The sequence below is a fragment of the Eptatretus burgeri genome, chromosome 11, assembly GCF_056783735.1.
Source record: "Eptatretus burgeri isolate ZD-2024b chromosome 11, Ebu_testis_v1, whole genome shotgun sequence".
Lineage (NCBI taxonomy): Eukaryota > Metazoa > Chordata > Myxini > Myxiniformes > Myxinidae > Eptatretus > Eptatretus burgeri.
The window spans coordinates 15,785,753-15,804,783 of NC_140971.1; the positions used below are offsets into that span (position 1 = coordinate 15,785,753).

At 43.4% G+C, this 19,031-nt stretch overlaps 1 protein-coding gene across 1 annotated transcript in view; it reads right to left on the reverse strand.

Moving 5' to 3' along the window:
- The window catches only part of LOC147016560 (olfactory receptor 56A5-like), a 14,007-nt gene extending 13,649 nt beyond the window's left edge, over window positions 1–358 (reverse strand). The window contains exon 1 of the mRNA XM_085845327.1: window positions 291–358. The gene's annotated coding sequence lies outside the window, so the exon portion shown is untranslated. The remainder of the gene's footprint in view (window positions 1–290) is intronic.
- Window positions 359–19,031: the final 18,673 nt, after the last annotated feature.

The following is a 19,031-nucleotide window of genomic DNA, read 5'->3' on the forward strand; positions in this document are numbered from 1 at the left end:
ACTCACTGATGAACCTCTGAACGTTTGATTAAGATCCATTTGGCCATCAATGAGAACACACACACACACACACACACACACACACACACACACACACACACACACACACACACACACACACACACACACACACACACACACACACCTCTTTTAGTATGGATATTTACCTTGATATAAATGTATATATATATATAAAGTTATTTTTAAATAATAATTTTAAACATTAAGACAATCATCGTCTTCACCTTGTTATTAATTGTCCACTTGAAGCCATTTAATGAATACTTAACTTGTTCCGTCTCTGTTTGTTCCCTGGAACGTTTTCCTGGGACAAACTGTCCGAATGGCCGGAGTGGAGAAATGTTCCTCAAAACGAGTTTCATCATCAACTGTCTCGAGACGTTTGTCATCATGAGTCGCTCGATTTGATTGGTTAACTGGTACAAGGTCAAAGGTTACAAAATATTCCTTGGGAAGTCATATATATATATATATATATATACACATATACATATACATATACATATACATATACATATACATATACATATACATATACATATACATATACATATATATATATATATATATATATATATATATATATATATATCCTACTGGTTGGGCAGAAAACAGCAATTTTTGAGAGGAATCGTGCAAATGAAAATACAAGTATCAAATTTGGCACATTTGTTCTCCAGGGGATTCTAATCAAATCTGCCTGATTGGCCACTTGAAAATCCAAATTTTGAAGAAAAAAAAACTTCAAAAACGTCACGATCACGAATCAATGTTGGATGCTGGCTGAGATTGGTGAATGTTTCAGAAACATCATGAAAGACGTTCCAAGTCTGCCATGCAGTTTTCTTCCCTTTACCACGGAAGGCAGACACGACGTCACATCCAGTGAACGTATGGAAGTATGGGATCCCTGTAGCTTTCTCAGGCCCTATTGCAGAAACTACCTCATGGACTGGAATCCATCGTGCCTTGGCTCCTTGGCCAAAGGCAATCCACATGTTCTCAAGACCTAGTTCCTGTAAGGATGGCAGTACAGATATTGCTATGACTAGTACGTCCGTGTCATTAGCCTTAATGATAATGGACTTGCCACCATCCGTCGTTGCATCCCTGACGTGTACAAATATTCGAGTGTCAGCTTCTTCATGACAACATGGAGACACAGCATCCAGTGACTTCCTTGTGTTGCTGATGGCATCTTCTCCTTTTGTGACAATGACTGTGCTTGTCGTCTGTGCTTCACATATCTTTTCCACAAGGAAGTGAAACGGCTCAGTCTTGTTGCTGTCATCTCGAAGAAAGCTTCTCCAGTTACTTGGGGTCTTACTGGTTCCTGTCACTCTTCTTCTGATTCCTTGCCCCCTTTTCGACCTTGCCTCGGACTTCAGACTTGACTTCTTGTACACATAAAACACTACGTCCACCCTCTCGTACCTGGCACCATAGGATTCCACCTTTGGGATGACGTCTTCTTTAGCATAGTCATCAAATATCTTTGAAGTGAGTGGAGGTAGGGCATTGATAAGTGCTGAGCCATCAATGATGACTGCATCTCCCCTTGGTTTTCTGTCTGGGATGTTCACTTGCGCTTCAAGAATTTCAGGCAGTTGTGACTTAAAAAAAAATTTGAAGTTATTAATTTATTTATTTATTTATTTTTTTCAAAATTTGGATTTTCAAATGGCCAATCGGGCAGATTTGATCAGAAATGCCAAATTTGATGCTTGTATCATAATTTGCACGATTTTTCTACTGTCTACTACACGATGCACTCCTTCCTCTTTCTGACATACACCCGTAATACTTGTTTGTACATTGGACCTTCTCCAATTTGAATAAAACAGGAGCACAACAGACCATTCATTCATCATCATCATCATCATCATCATCATCATCATCATCATCATCATCATCATCATCTAGCATACAGAGCGTCGCTTCTGCTGACGCAGTTTCTTGACGAGGTTACAATCCTGGATGGATTGCCATTCCGGCTCAGTCCGCTCGAGTGCAGGTACAGGTGTTTGTAATTTGTTCAGGGTGCCGGCGATAACTCGCCAACTCTTCACAAAATACACCGTGGCATCTTTAACGTGCATCAACAACTGCCGGGAGATGGGACACACAGTTTAACGTCTATCCGGGGGATGGCACACACATCGATAAATGACCCAGGACCCTGCATGGTAAATACCAGGATGGCAGTTTATAGCTGGGTCGGGATTCGAACCCAGGCAATACAGCTGAGCGATGTGTCCACACCTCTCGGCCATCCTGCCATGCAGCACCCAGACCATTTCACCCCCAATGAAGAAGACGTTAAATGTAAATCGGATCGAACTCGCTGGTTAATAATCCAAACAACACAAACCGCGACTCCCAAGGATAGCCGGCTTCATCAATGTGTCGCGGATGAGCCTAAATTTGATTGCCCGAGGTGTTAGGACAGTCCAGTCAGTATAAAGTGGACATATCATCTCTGATGGGCCGATGAGATTGCAAACAACTCCAACACAGGTCGGGACACAGGTAAGTCATTGTATCATGGAGCATGTTGTCCTTTGGATGGGTCATCGTGCCAATTGTCCTTCAATGCTTGAACTCCTTTGTACACCAGACTGCAGGTGTCCACACACATCAGGTAAAACATCCAAGGGATGCGAGTTGTTCACCTGTGTGTGTTGTTCCTGTTTCAACAACACACTTTTGTTAACCGGCCTTTCACGAGGAGGTCGCAGCGGAACTCCCAGGTAGGTTCGTGGTGACTTCTGTAACTTCGTACATGATTGAAATGTTTATCAAATGACTTGCGGAAGTTAAATGTAACTATTACTGCTTGGAGCAGAAAACTGAAAACTTAGAAAATATATTCTTCTGTATACCTTCGAAGTACAAGTGCATGAAAGTACTCTGACCTTCTACTTACATCATCAACTGGAGTGAGTTCCCAGAACACGATGCCGTGCACGGTGTCCAGGTACGTACAGGAGGACCTTGCCGTTTGCGGCAGTGAATCAGTGAACCGCAAGTCCCCAAACTTCGGGGATAATTGGGGGAATGGGGTTTGCAACTTCAACGTTAACATTTGCCCCGTGCATTGTTCTCATGCTGTTTATGTTCATAAATAAAACAGTTATTAAAGAATACTAGTGCGTGGCCGTACGTGCAACAAAAAAGAAAAAAAAAACTTTCAAACCGCGTGCCAGAAACAACCACACAGGCCGTTCATTCGCTCTTGTAAATGACGACTGGATTGGGGCATTGTGTTTATCTATAAATGCGCATAAGAAATCGAGAAATTATTAGAATACATTAAGTCATCACCATCCGGAAGTGGTGCGTGCCCGTACGGAATGTTCACATGCATTCCACGAATTATCGCTTTCATTGAAGTAACAACTGCTGTGATACTTACACACACAGAGTTAATTAAAATCAAGTTTACCTCCCTGTCTTTGCTTGCCATGACATTCGCTGCCATTGACCATTGCCACTCCTACGCCACGGTAACTAAATGGTGCCCTTTCCCCATCGTAACCGGCACGTCCCGTGACGTCATCCTCGGCCGGCCGCGCACCGGCCCACGCAGCCACGCCTAGGCAGCAACGTGTCTTGTCATTGGTTTGGTAAATAAATGGCCATAACTTGGGAAGCACTTGTCCGATTAATATCCAACCTTGAAAAGGCACATCCTCAAGTCCCCAGCAATATACCAGGCAAGTTTCAATTAGATCGGACCAGTGGTTGTCGAGAAACAGTGGTCACACACACACACGCACACACACACACACACACACACACACACACACACACACACACACACACACACACACACACACACACACACACACACACACACACACACACACACACACACACACACACACACACACGTCTGGAATTATAGATAGATGAAATAAAGTTTATATTCTTGAGTTATTATTTTTTTGTGTGTGCAGCCTGTGGATGCTGCTTGCATCGTTGCTGGCAGTGAGTGCGGCTGTGCCACTGGTGCAGTGCCCCCTGTTTTCAGTAGGCAGGTACTCCGTTCTCCCGACTTTGGAAGGATGAACAGGCTGAGGCAACCCGCCCGGTGTTATTTAACGGCTTCACAGGGGCTTGAACTCAAAACCCTCGAAGATCTTTAGCCAACCACCTTAACCAGCAATGCTTGCGCGATGGTTACCATGTCATGGTTGTTTGTACGTACTCGATCCTCCTTAAATGCTGATCCTCAAGCAAAGAAACAGCACATACCTTTTTTTTTTTAAAGTCTGGTTTGACTGAACCGGGATTCGAACCGCCGACCTTCCCAGACTCAGAGCAGACGCTCAAAGAATGAAGCCACGGAGTGTGGTCAGTTGGAGGATAATTGAGAGGGTTTGGTTTATCTCTACCCCACGCACAAAGGGAAAAGTGAAGTTAAACAATTGGTTCACTTTGTCTGTCTGTTTGAGGAACAACTTAATTTCAATTGAATATTCTATTTTGAACACCAGAGACCACTAATCATGCCTGGTGTTGGCTTCATGGTTAGGGTGGTGGGCTTGGGATCCCAGGATCCTGAGTTCAATTTCCCCTCGGCTGTTGAATTAATACCAGGTGGGGTTGACTCTGCCTCTCGTCCTTTTGAGATCAGCAGAATGATTGCCAGCTTGCTGCTATCCTGTGTTGGAGTGGTGACCCATCCATGCTGGTGTTGGCTTCATGGTTAGGGTGGTGGGCTTGGGATCCCAGGATCCTGAGTTCAATTCCCCCTCGGCTGTTGAATTAATACCAGGTGGAGTTGACTCTGCCTCTCGTCCTTCTGAGATCAGCAGAATGATTGCCAGCTTGCTGCTATCCTGTGTTGGAGTGGTGACCCATCCATGCTGGTGCTGGCTTCATGGTTAGGGTGGTGGGCTTGGGATCCCAGGATCCTGAGTTCAATTCCCCCTCGGCTGTTGAATTAATACCAGGTGGGGTTGACTCTGCCTCTCGTCCTTCTGAGATCAGCAGAATGATTGCCAGCTTGCTGCTATCCTGTGTTGGAGTGGTGACCCATCCATGCTGGTGTTGGCTTCATGGTTAGGGTGGTGGGCTTGGGATCCCAGGATCCTGAGTTCAATTTCCCCTCGGCTGTTGAATTAATACCAGGTGGGGTTGACTCTGCCTCTCGTCCTTCTGAGATCAGCAGAATGATTGCCAGCTTGCTGCTATCCTGTGTTGGAGTGGTGACCCATCCATGCTGGTGTTGGCTTCATGGTTAGGGTGGTGGGCTTGGGATCCCAGGATCCTGAGTTCAATTCCCCCTCGGCTGTTGAATTAATACCAGGTGGGGTTGACTCTGCCTCTCGTCCTTCTGAGATCAGCAGAATGATTGCCAGCTTGCTGCTATCCTGTGTTGGAGTGGTGACCCATCCATGATTGTGCCCAATAGCCAAGAAGACTGCTTAGGCAGCACCGACGCTCTGCACAGAGTCTGGTCCCAATGGATGGATGGATGGAGACCACTAATTAGTGGTCCGATTATAATCGGAGTTTTGCACTACTTTGGCTCTGAATTTGGCAAATTGTACGGAATCTCGTCCCGAGTGTACGTGTACACAGAGTAAGGTAATTTTCTTCGTCTGCCTGTCTGGTAGTCAAACAGAATTGAAAATCATTCCAAAGAGGAAATTTGCTGTTCCTAGGACGTCATAAGGATACAAACAACAGGTACGAAGAACGAATGTAACGTGTTAAACGAGAAGGGCACTCGGTGGAGTACGTACCTCCACCATGCCATGCCTGATCCACGAGAACATATCGGGCCCAATACATTTTTGAGATATCACGCTGTACAGCACTATGTCGTTTCTCACCCGATCTCTCAATGGTGAAGAATTACGTTGGACATTAAATAATTCTCGTATCCAGATCCGGATCAAATGTGCCGCTCGTGCTCTCAACGTCTGGGAATATCGAGATTCAGAGAAAAAATTGCGCCTCGTGGGAAAACAAGGATCGTTTCTCGGAAAAGTAATGAGCTGGAGTTGAAAAGACCCTTCCCATGTCCTTTTTCTCAAGACTGCGTGATGTAAGGTGTTCATGAACCCTCTTTCTGTTCGTAAGTGCAGTGCGAGCGTGTGTATTTGCCATGATCCATGTATAAGGAAGATTAGAAAGCAGACATCGAGTGTCCGTCCTTATTCGCTGTAAGCTTTAACATTTCACCTGTGGGGCTGCTGGGGCAGGTTTCTTGGCAGGGGTTCCGCCGGTTGGTTTGTGATTGCCTTTCCAGCGGTGTTTGTCAGTTGTCTTTCCTTTTAATGCTGAACATCAAGCAAGGAAGCAGCTCGTACCATGATGTTGGTGTTTGGAATAACTTGGCAGGGGTTTTCAACCACTGACCTGGCCAGACTCAGAGCAGACCCTCCAACCGTTATACCGTCGAGCCCAGTTGATGGAAGCTTCATGGATTCGATGTTTCCTTACATCTGCCAAAGGGATGCACCATGAAGGTACAGGACAAGCGAGCAGTCCATTCCGCACAACTCGTAAAGACTTTTCCATTCGGACACTGATGTGAAACATTTTTCGCCAGATGAGACTTCCACTGGCAGACAAAGACTTCCTTTTGAATGCTGCTTTCTGTACAACAACACAATCTTATTGTAATTCAACAGTGACAAGTTGTGGAAGGAAATGTGAGGATGTGAAGCCAATAAAACTACTACAAATGAGGACTCAAAATCATTGTGTCTGTTTAGTAGCAATTAAGGATGGCCTATGGGTACGCACGATCACCTCTAAGCTGTCTAGCCTGGGTTCGAATCCCGACCCAGCTTTAAACTATCATCCCGGTGGTTCGCAGGCAGGGCGATTTGTCAATATGTGTGCCATCCCTTGGATGGACGTTCAACTGGGCATCTCATCTGTCGGTATTAGTTGGTAGACATTAAAGATCCCACAGTGTCCTCTGAAAAGCTTTGGCGAGCAATCATCGACACCCTGAACAAATTCCAAATTCCTGCCTTAACTACTGCTGTGAAGGCAATGGCAAACCACCCAGTATAACCCTTGCCAAAAAATTACTTTGACATCACCGACGCTCTGCAACAGAGTGTGCTACATCAAAATCAAAAGAATGGCAGTTCATGACTCTTATCACTGAACCTTGGTGACTTGGCTCCGACGCCTGGATTTAATAGAGGTCGCTCGCTCGGTATCTGAAATAGATCGAGCTCAGCAAAGCTGTCACTGAGGTTTCTTTGGATGCGTCAAAAATGTCTACACCAGGTATATGGTATAGAGAAGGCTTAGTTTGAAATTTTAGTGGAATCGACCTCGATGGACCTTACCGTTGATAATAAAGTTGCTCTGAAATAGCCAAGAGGATCCAGATCAGAGATCCACAAGTGATGACAAAAGGTTCGGTCTGACTTCTGCGCAGTTGCAATAATAATCGACGTACAGATGCCTCCGAAGATGGTCTGCTGGTGTAGTTCTCGGGCTACACAATATATCACAGCGGACCCTCTTTTAAAATGTCCATGGTAATTAGGTGAGTGTGTATGTTCTGCAACTGCTTTGCTACTCACCTGTGCATTGAAATTGCTCTCATAATTGTTTGTTTAATGCGATGTGATAATTAGCCAATCAAAATGGAGAAAACTGTGAAAACCTGCACCCTCAAGCTCATGTATTCTCAATGGGTACACTGTGACACTCTGAAAGTTGATGCAAACGGAATCTCTTTCCGGAATAATTAGCTCAATGCCTCCAATCTACTTATGAGGTATACACAAGCAGGCATGGTGGCTAGTGGGGCCAATTATTTGAAGTTTTCGTTTGCTGCTGTGTTGAGGTGTTATTTCAGAAAATAAATAAAGGATAAAAGGACGATTATCCAAATCATGCATATACAGAGGATGCCAATTCTTAAGTATGTAGCTCGGAGCTCTTGCAAAGTCCACTTATCGAAACAGCTTGTGTGCAAACCCTGTGTGGGGAATCATTCTCTCTGGCACTTCAAAGTAAAGCCTTGGACATTATATAGAGCTGTGGTCAATGTAAAAAGGACTTCCGTCTTTCGAGAAGGTAAATATGTCAACCAGCAAATTGCTGGTCAGGGTGGAGATGTGGTCCACCCAAGACATGTTATGACTCATCGTGAGACCAAGGTACTCCAGAGACAACATCTGTCCCACAGACGTGAACTGGAGGATTAAACAATCAATAAACTTGATTTTTCTATGTTTCTTGATGAATAGAATGAAGATGAAGAGTTCAAGCTCGTCCACGAGCCTAGACCATGTAGAATATATATATATATATATATATATATATATATATATATATATATATATATATATATTAATACACCAGGGGGTTGACTCAGCCTGTCATCCTTCCGAGGTCGGTGAAATGAGTACCAGTGTCCCTGGCTAGTGTATACCCCGGTTAAAATAGGTGTACCATATCCCTGTGTCGTAAGAGGCGACCAGTGTTGCGTCAGGAAGGGCATCCGGCGTAAAACATGTGCCAAATCACTATGCGGATCATATGGATGATCCGCTGTGGCGACCCCTAACGGGAACAGCCGAAAGAAGAAGAAGATGTGTGTGTATATATATATATATATATATATATATATATATATATATATATATATATATATATATATATATATATATATATATATATATATATATATATATATATATATATATAATATAAAACCTGCTCTCCTCGTTGGGCTGGCACCCTACCTCACAGCTTGCTCAGATTGATACTGTGGATACCTTCAAGATCATTGGAATCTCCAACGATGAAGCTGAGTCCATGAACTTATCACTTCGCCATCGCAGGCAGGTCGGTGGTCTGTTTTCTACCACCTCCGTTCCAGTCTTCAGGTCTTGCACCCTCTTCTCTTTCCACGCTTTGTCCTTCCCCCCCTCCCCTCCACCCAAGTTTCTGCAGGGCACACATGGACCACCAGCGACTCCCTTCTGTCGATCACTGCTCACCTCCACTCATTTGTTCCTCTGTTTTCCCAGCTGTGGAAGAAACTTCCACAAATGCTGCTAACTGGCTGTTACTTGAATTTACAAATTTTTCTTTGAGTCACTTCCGTTTTTGGTTTTACCCGTGAAAAAGAGATGAAAGTGTCACTATGGTGGTGCTTCGACCTTTGGTATGTGCTGAGCCCACTTGGGTGATTGTTATGCTGTACGATTCTGCATTGAGGGATATCCTGCCCTTGTAAGAAACCCCTCTCCTGATCCTCCGGCTATTCTGTTAAAACTCGTACATCACACACACCGACGGAAATCAGGTGTTATACTGGTGGCAGCGGTGATTTTGGATAAGGCAAGGGCAGACAGTTTGAATCCAACTTGATCAAGGATCCCTACTCTCACCTAGAAATCCACAAGCTCTGAACATCAGCATATCCACCACAATGTGATGGAACAGTTGAGCTTCGCAATCATACCATGAAGGATAAACTTACCAAAGCCTTGTTTCACAGAGGAATTGAATGGGACGAACATCTCCACCAGATTGAAGTGGCTTACAACACGCCGACTCGTGCCGGCACAGGCTTCACTCCCTTCTGTCTGGCACATGAACGCGAAGCCAATGCACCTCTCCAGGTTCTTCATAAGAATACTCATCCGGGGCATCTCCAACACCTGGGACACCAGCCGAGTACACGGCCTCGTTCAAATGCAGATTACAAAAGGCTTTTCAGGAAGTTTCTGGATGTACCCAGAGAGCAAAACATCAGCAAAAGTTGTACGATGACAAACGCCTCAAGTATACTCCGTACTTCACTGGGGACTTTGGCCCGGTTGTACAAAAGCATTCTTAAGGAAAGATTTGAGGATTTAATGAAATATATCCTCAAGTTTCCCTTTCTGGACATCCTTAATTTGAGGATCGTTGCATATTCATAACTATTTCTTAAGTTTTTCCTTCAAACCTTTCCTAAACTCAAGGGAGCACTCCCCCATCCTTAAAAACCAACCGTTGAGTTTCCAAATGGTGCTTTTCGTAGAAATTGTGCACGAGGACGTCACAAACGTGTTTTCAGAGACCTCTTCAAGCAGCTTGACGACAATGATCATATTACCCTTTTCTAAAACACGTACTAAGGAATAACTCAAACTATACTAAAGGTCTTTGATCCCCCAGGAGTCATTTCCACAACAATATATTTTAAACATATTTTTATATACTCCATGAAATTGACAATCCCAAGGTATTTAACAAGTGATACCTGGCCCAATGTAAAGGTGTGTTCTGGTGCAGGTACTGCAGTTGAACGAGATGTTAGTCTGTGGTGCTAGTGGAGTGGTACTTTCATGGTATGGTCATTTATTACTTCGTGTTCAGGTTATCGAGATACCAATTCAATTGATACCGACAGTGACCCCAGGAAAAAGGTCAACTGTGTACGTAATAAATAGATTGGATGTAGCGTGTTACCAGGTCCACAATTCGTCAATCCTGCATCGTAGAAAGACGTGTTTGACTCGGGGTAGTCTCGGTTTACCCTGTGGACCCAGGTCTTGCCAAAATTGAGGGATTCTTAACTATTATACACTATTTATAGTTATCGTGTTGTAATTAATCATAAAAATACTTCAACAACACACATCATACAACTATACAATGCATTGTCTCTCTTGTGCTTGAGAAAAGCCTCCACTCGTGCTTCTGTCTCTTCCTGAAGCCAGTTTGTTGATCGCTTCACTGCCATCTTGCTTTTGGAAACCTCTTCCTATCTCCAATCTGATTGGTTGGCTATCACAGCAACAGCTCCTCAGGATTTCCTCAACCTTAAGGAAATCATTACTTGAGGATATCCTGAGGGTTGTTTATGTAACGGCCCTCAAAGAAATCCTTCGCTAAGGAATCACAGTGTACCTCCAGGGGAATCTTCCCTTAAGGATAAGGTAATTTTATGCAACCAGGCCTTAGTGCTTGTGGAAAATCCAGCTCACTGTTGTCACGAACTTGCTCTACGTGGATTGGCCTGTACAAAGTGTTTTGCCACATCTCTGTGTCAAAAGTGCATCCTCCAGTAAACTTTGAAAACCAAGAGCTTTTAAACCCACAGGCCAAGGCAAGGATTGTGCACTATAATTGCCTGACACCTTACTTCACACTGACTGCACTCTCATGAGTGCCTGCACCTAAGTCCCGGCCTTCAGTGACCACACCACTAACACTGACTGCTTGAGCTGGCTTCTTCCCTCCTCCCATGCCACAACCTCAACAACGGGGAAAGTACGAGTTGCTGCCACAGCCACCCGGACCTCAAATTGCCCTTGACAATGAACAATTGTCTGTCTCTTAGTCTCTGTCAAATTGCCCTTGACAATGAACAAGGACATCCCACTGTCTCACCTCACAGTCCCTCACCTCAACAGCCCAAGCCATGACTGTCGCCTTCACAGCCCAGACCACTAAGTCACTCGCCTGCTTCAACGAGGGTGACACCTGGCCCGACCTCAGTGACAAAGACACTTCATCGTTTGAAGGACTCTACATTTGACTAATTATGTTACTCTTGTTCTCTTGTTAAGCTGTAATATTAGTTTGTGCTGACAACTGCTGGTTTTTTTTTTCCAGATTTAGAAATGAGGAGATTTATTTGGGGGAGGGGGAGTAATATGTAAGCACAGTAGTTGATTATTATTATTATTATTATTATTATTATTATTGTTGTTGTTGATAAGCAATTGTGGCTAACTAGTGGTTATTTGAATTTGCAGATTTTTCCTTGAGTCACTTCCGTTGTTGGATTTGGATATGTAAAGGAGACAGAAGTGTGGCCATGGTGGTGCTTTGACTTTTGTTATGTGCTGAGCATGCTTGGGTGCTTGTTATGCCGTACGGTTCTGCATTGAAGAATATACTGCCCATGGAAGAAACCCATCTCCTGGTCCTCTGGATATTCTGTAAAATATGCACATGTAACACATTGATGAATCATCCTGCCTATGATACACCAGGATGACAGTTTATAGCTGGGTTGGAATTCAAACCCAAGCTAGATAGCTTAGGGGTGAGTGTGCATACCTCTTGGCCATGCAGTCAGTCCCTAGATGGTGATGTCCCACGTGCTTGAAACACTGGAGGGAAAAGGAAGATTTAACAGTCTCGGAAAGGCGGTGCCACAGAGGGGAGAAAAGAGGAATAGAAGAGTTGAAATGTGCAGTGAGCCTGGATTTTGGAAGTTTAACCAGGAAAGGATTACTGGAATAAGGTGTGCATCCTGGATTCACTGAGGAATGTGGGGGAATTGAAAGAGCAGAGGGAGAAACAGGAGTGGAAACACAGGCCACCAACCTGTCTGCAATGGGAGAGCAGTAAGCCTTGTGCTTTAACTTCTTTGTGGAAGAGGTCAATGTTGGAGAGAGAGAGAGATTAGAATGGGGTAACAGACATTATTGGAGAAAGCAATACTCCATTGAGTCTTTGTAGTCTGTGCGTAGTTCTGATTTTTCACCAAATGACTTGGCACAACATAAGGTGAACATTCTGCGGCTGTTTTTGGAAACCAGCTTGGCGTATGGTCTGTCCACGAGAGGCCTTGGCTGATGGTGGAGAAGCCTAGAAGTTCAAGAGAGAAGAGTGTTTCACTGACTGTGATGACTGCACTGACATTGAAATAACTAGAAGCACCAGTTCTCTACGGGAGCTGTCAAGGGGGTCATGTTATTATATTTATACCTACTTTACTCCAAGGGGGTCCCAGGATTCCACACCCCAAAAATGGTTGCGATCGGTTCAGCAATTTTTGTGGTACCTGAGAACAGACGGACAGACAGATGGTGAATTATAGTAAGATGAATGGAATACGCGAGTGGAGAAAGTGAGAAATCCAGGAGTGAAAGCTGTCTTTTATACCAGAGGAAGTGGAATCAGATGGCAGCGGTTTGTCCAGGAAGATAGTGCTGACCTTGTGTTTGAGATATAGGGCCTCTGACCATTGCTGAGAGAGGAGCAGCAGCCTGTCCAGAGTTAAATGATATTTCTCTGTTTCCTTGCCATGATTCTTTGTATATTTTGCTTCTTTCCACGTCAAAAGTGGCTTTGAGTGAGTGGCATCACGAGATATTGAAACTGCAGTGAAGGCGTTCAATACAACGACGTCGACTGCTAAAGCATCGGCACTGAACATGGAACAACAAGAAGCACTTGCAGTTACAGTGGCGAAGGTTTCAGATGTAAAAACTTTAAAGAAGGTACAATCATATTATTCTTCCCTCTTTAATGTTTTCATCATTCATAAAAACGTTCAAACATAAGTGTTATTTAACATTTCCAACAATTAATAATTTATTTTCCTCTGAACGTACAACGTTGGTCGTACTCACGAGGGAGATCGCTAACTTCGCTGACCGTTGCTTGGACCTCTTGATAGTATCACATTCTCTTTGTAGCGCACAATCCCTGATAACAACAAAGCAATTTAAAAAATTTTCAAATACAGCGGGGCAACTGTTTTCATTCGTAGCGTACATTTATTTTCACAGTGTATTCAAGTTGTCATACAAGCACCAAATGCACTATCCACAGGGAAACACAACATTTCAAGTGATTGGTGGGATATAGTGGCCTGCATTTTCACCCCTGCCCAGTAGATCAAGCCCTTTGGGATGTCCTCGGAGACTATAAGGAAGGAAGAGATGATCCTTCTGGTGCGACAAGGTGAAATTGTGAAATTTTCCAGAATTGAAGGACATGTTGCAGTTATCAGATCAGCATCTAATCAATTCCAGATCAGCAGAGAGGTCAGTTGCAGTCTACCTGTCAGTAGGTTGGCGGTACTGTTCAACTTAATGTGGAGTAATCAGCAAAAATGGAGAGAATGCATGACTTCCGCAATGACGTATGGATCAGCAAAGACGAGGCCTCTTGCTCATGTGCTGTGTGTGCGTTTTAATGGACTGGGTTCAGTTCGATGGGCACTCTTAACCTGCCGTTGTTGGGGTGAAATCTGTTGTTCAAATAGTCTTTAAAACATAATTTTCACCATTCAAACAAAAGAATGGTAATTTAAAAATGGCTGACATAATTGTTCTGTTTCTGAATGCAAATCAGACTTACGCAAATAAAGGAATACAAGAAATATATGTGGACGAGAGATGCCGGGTTTGTACCATTTCCTTTTCATACAGGTGAGCAATGACAGTGGATATAACAAACAGTGATGGTTATGAGCCTGAAATAGGATGTCATGCACCTCTCGGGCGAGTAAGCACACACGTATAAGATTAGAGTCAGTTATCTAGAGTCTTCATAAACTTTTCGAAAGTGATGAAGATAAAAAAAAAATCAGATAAAATGTGAATAAGCTAGATTAACAGAGAAAAATCAGATGATTCTCAGCTGCATAAGTATTGAAACCCTTTGCCTAATTAACCCTTAATCACTTCAGGGGCAAATTATTTGTTTGAAAGGTTACAAAATAAGTGTAATAGAATTCACCTGCATGTAATCCGTGGTTTAACTTAAAAATTAAGTTCCCCCACTTATGTAATGAGTTTTAAGGTGCAACTCACTTGATCAACCAACAAGACAAGCATGAAGGCAAAGGAGCTTTCTGAAGACGTCAGACATAAAATGGAGTAGAAGCACCGTTCAGGAGAGGGTTAAAAGAAGATTTCAGTCACTCATTACCCCTTTGATTATGATGAAATCCATCATTAAGAAGTGGAAGACGTATGATACCTTCCAGACTCTACCCAGATCAGGTCACCCATCCAAACTCAGCAGCCGGGCAAGCAGGAAACTGGTTCGGAATGTCACTGTAAATCCAACAATGACTTTGAAAGATCTGCAAGGTTCTATGTCCATGATGGGGGTCAGTGTTCATCAATCAAAAATATCCTGTTCCCTTCACAAAGCTGGCCTCTGGACATGTGGCAACAAAGAAGCCATTACTGTAAAAGACACATTTAAAGCTCGTATGGAGTTTGTGAAAAAGAATGTTAATGATACTGCAGGAATGTGGAGAAAGTTTTGTGGTCAGACGAGACAAAAATTTAACTTTTCGGTCTAAATTCAAGTGTTACGTCTGGCGCAAGTCTATTGCTGTACCATCACCCAGTCAACATCATCCCGACTGTCAAGCATGGTGGTGGCAACATCATGTAATGGGACTGTTTTTCATCAGCAGGGACTGGAGGGCTTGTCAGGATAGAGGGGACAATGGATTGGGGCAAAGTACAGGAGAATCCTAGATGAAAACCTGCTTGAGCGATGAATCCGAAACTGGGTCGGAGATTCACATTTCAGCAGGACAATGATCCGAAGCACAAAGCTAAAGTCACACTGGAGTGTCTGAATAAGAAGAAAATAAATGTTCTTGTGTGGCCCAATTGCAGGTCCTGGCTTGAACACAATTGAACATTGATGGAGAAACTTGAAGATTGCCATTCATTGATGATCCCATCAAACTTGGCAGAACGAGAGCAATTTTCAGGTGAAGAATGGACAAATATTTCACCATCTCACTGTACAAAACTGGTAGAGATCTACCCATAAATACTCAAAGCAGTCATTGCTGTATAATGTCCCACCAAGTACTGACCTAAAGGGCTGAATACTTTTACAACCAGTGAATTTTGATTTGTCTCTGGTTTTTCAGGTATTTCTGACATGTAACCTCCTTCAACTCTAACAGTGTTTAGCACAATCTCTTCAGTTATAAATAAAAATGTTCATTTGGAAAAATTGTTTCTACGTCATTCGTAATTCAGCTAAAGATGCCATTATCGGTCGGGGGGGGGGGGGTGAATACTTTTGCAGGGACCACTGTATCCTGTTGCAGGAACACGAAGGTAGACTTTTTTTTTTCCTGTGAATCTCATGAACAGGAAACTGATGAATCATGAGAACTAGTCCACAATGAAGAAGGAAGGACTCACTATTGTGTGGGCCTGAAGAGATGTATGCTCCGTTGACAGAATGATCATCGGCCGTTAGTGTACACGGATAAGGCAAAGTCCATCAATGATGGGATTTTTTTTTTTTTTTTTTTTTGTATACCTTGGTCGAGGCTCGTATGAGAGCTAACACACAACTCACAGCAAGGAGGCATGAGACAAGAGGGGCGGGAGTGGAAGGGACAAAACAGTGGGGAACAGACACATTAGGTGAACTGAGGAAGGGAGAGGGATGGGGATGGGACGGGGAACATGGCGAAGAGAAGATGGACATTTCAGGGACTTTCAGGAAGGAAAGTAGGAGAAATGAAGGAAGTGGGCTTGGGTGGATTATCGGGGGTAGAAAAGATCGAGGATTTGGATGGGGGAAGATAAGAGGTGGTGGTGAACAGCTGTTTTGAAAGCCTGGAGGGAAGAATGGGAAAGAATAGAGTGAGGAAGTTTATTCCAAAGGCGGGAAAAAAGAGGAATGAAAGAGTGAAGATGAGCAGCGATTCGTGATTTTGGTAGTTTTACCAGAAGGGGGTTGTTGGCGGACCTTGAGCGCCCTGTGGAAATGTGGTGGGGACAAATCGCAGAGAGAGCGGGGGGCAAGGCTGGAGAGGAGTCGGTAGAAGACAAAGACCACCGACCAACCTGCGGTGATTGAGTGAGAGGCCCAAAGACTCAGCTTCATTGCGGGAGATGCCGATGATCTTAAATGCCCTGGTTTCGACAGCGTGAAGGCGAGAAAGGTGGGAGGCAGGAGCACCAGCCCAGAGGGGAGAGCAGTACTCCATCAGGCTACGGACAAAAGCTTTGTAAGTGGTCAGGAGCTCAAGAGGGCCGAGGAAGGACTTAGCACGACGGAGGATTCCCAGTCGGATGAAGAGATGCGCCATGTTGTTGGAAAACTATCAGTTTACGATTAGATTGATCAACGTGTAGGACAACGTAGGTGCAGATTACCGGACCTTGGTTGTTTAACTGTGATTTTCAAATAGGAATTGTTGATTAAATTGCTCATGATTTCTCACTGTTGTTGATAGTTATGGGAAAGAATTTGTGTTTTGGAAAAATTAGGAATTTTGCTTGAAGTGGGGTTTATGTCAAATTAATTGTGTACCTGTTGGGCACTGTATGGATAGAATGGGAGTGTAACTCTGGTACGTCTGAGGTCTAATACAAAACATATTGGTTGCAATCTGTGATTTTGTAATATTTGTGGATGTGAGCTATGTTTGTGTAACAGAAGAACAGGTTATAAAATTGGGGTTAATTTTTGACTTGTATGGAATGATCGTGAGGTGCGACAATTTTTCGGTTGTTTCCGGATTTAGAAACACATGGAAAAAGTGAGCTCCTTGAGAAGAAAGAACCTTCATGCAGATTCTCTCTAGGGAAGTATAAATGGCAAGGAGAGAGGGAGGGCAATGGAAGGACATTCAGCAGAACCCGAGGATACAGTGTTGGACTTTCGGTACTTTAAGTTGTTTGTGCAAACCCTATTAAATTGGAAACCACGATCAAGAATGAATTTGAAAATGCTGAAAGTGCCAAACAGCCTAGATCAGGTGGTTTACCCGTTCAGTGTAAATCGGTGGTGCAACAGGAAGAGGTTTTGGAGCCACTCATTTTGGGGGAATCTGAGTCTCCTGTTAAACTCTTAGGTCTCTGAGGGAAAGTCAAAGTGTTATGCATGGTTGGGGTTTAGACTACTGTATAAATGGAACATAGAAAGAGTTACATGGTCGATTATGAGAGTGATCGAGACCCATCAGCTCACTATTGTTCAGAATGGGGCCAAGGTGGTGACTTCCTCTGTCATGCCTACCTTTAGTAATCCTGCGTTGCCCTCCAAAGTGAAGATTCCAAGTGCTTTCTGTGCTTACATTATCTCCATGAGTGTGAACTTCATAACTTATGTCCAGGCCAAGACTCTGACTAAATTGTTCGGAACCCAAACCAAAATGAAAGATCAGGAATGCCAAACTGAGGCTGGTATTAATTATGCAGACATGATGATTACTAAAATGAGGTTCATTGGTTTCATTACTGAGGAAGTAAATTGTGCAGCTCAAAGAAAAAGGAGATCAGAAAAATTAATATAATTTCCTGAAGAGCAACAAAAAATAAACAGTTTTAAAAAATAAGACAGAGAGAGTTAGGATGGATCTCAAACAGTCCTGTGATTCATCTTTGGAATAACGATGATTCATCATTGGAATAATGATTGCGATTCATCAATGGAATAATGATTGCAATTCATCAATGGAATAACAATTGTGATTCATCAATGCAATTATGATTGCGATTTATCAATGCAATAACGATTGCGATTCATCAATGGAATAATGATTACAATTCATCAATGGAGTAATGATTGTGATTCATCAATGCAATAACAATTGTGATTCCTCAATGGAATAATGATTGCAATTTATGGATGTAATAATCATTGTGATTCATCAAAGGAATAAGCCTGGTGTTGGCGCAGTGGTTAGGGCAGCGGCTTGGGATCCAAAAGGTCCTGAGTTCAAGCCCCGTTGGGCCACTGAATTAATACATCAGGGGGTTGACTCAGCCTGTCATCCTTCCGAGGTCGGCGAAGTGAGTACCAGTGTACTGGGCCGGTGTATACCCCGGTTAAAATAGGTGTACCATATCCCTGTGTCGTAAGAGGCGACCAGGGTTGCGTCAGGAAGGGCATCCGGCGTAAAACGTGTGCCAAATCACTATACAGATCATACGGATGATCCGCTGTGGTGACCCCAAACGGGAGCAGCCGAAAGAAGAAGATTCATCAATGGAATAATGATTGCAATTCAGTGGAATGCAAAAAGTTTAGCTGCACATAGATCTGAATTTCAAAAATCTGATGGAAATTATATATATATATATATATATATATATATATATATATATATATATATATATATATATATATATATATATATATATATATTGTTACGAATCTACTGCCCGCCCGGCGTGCGAGTGACTGCGTCAACCAATAGCAGCCGCTCGCCCACCGAATGGACAATTCAGTCGTGACTTTCTGGAACAATGCCAGAAACCAGTCACGGGTGGGTTTTTAATCCCACC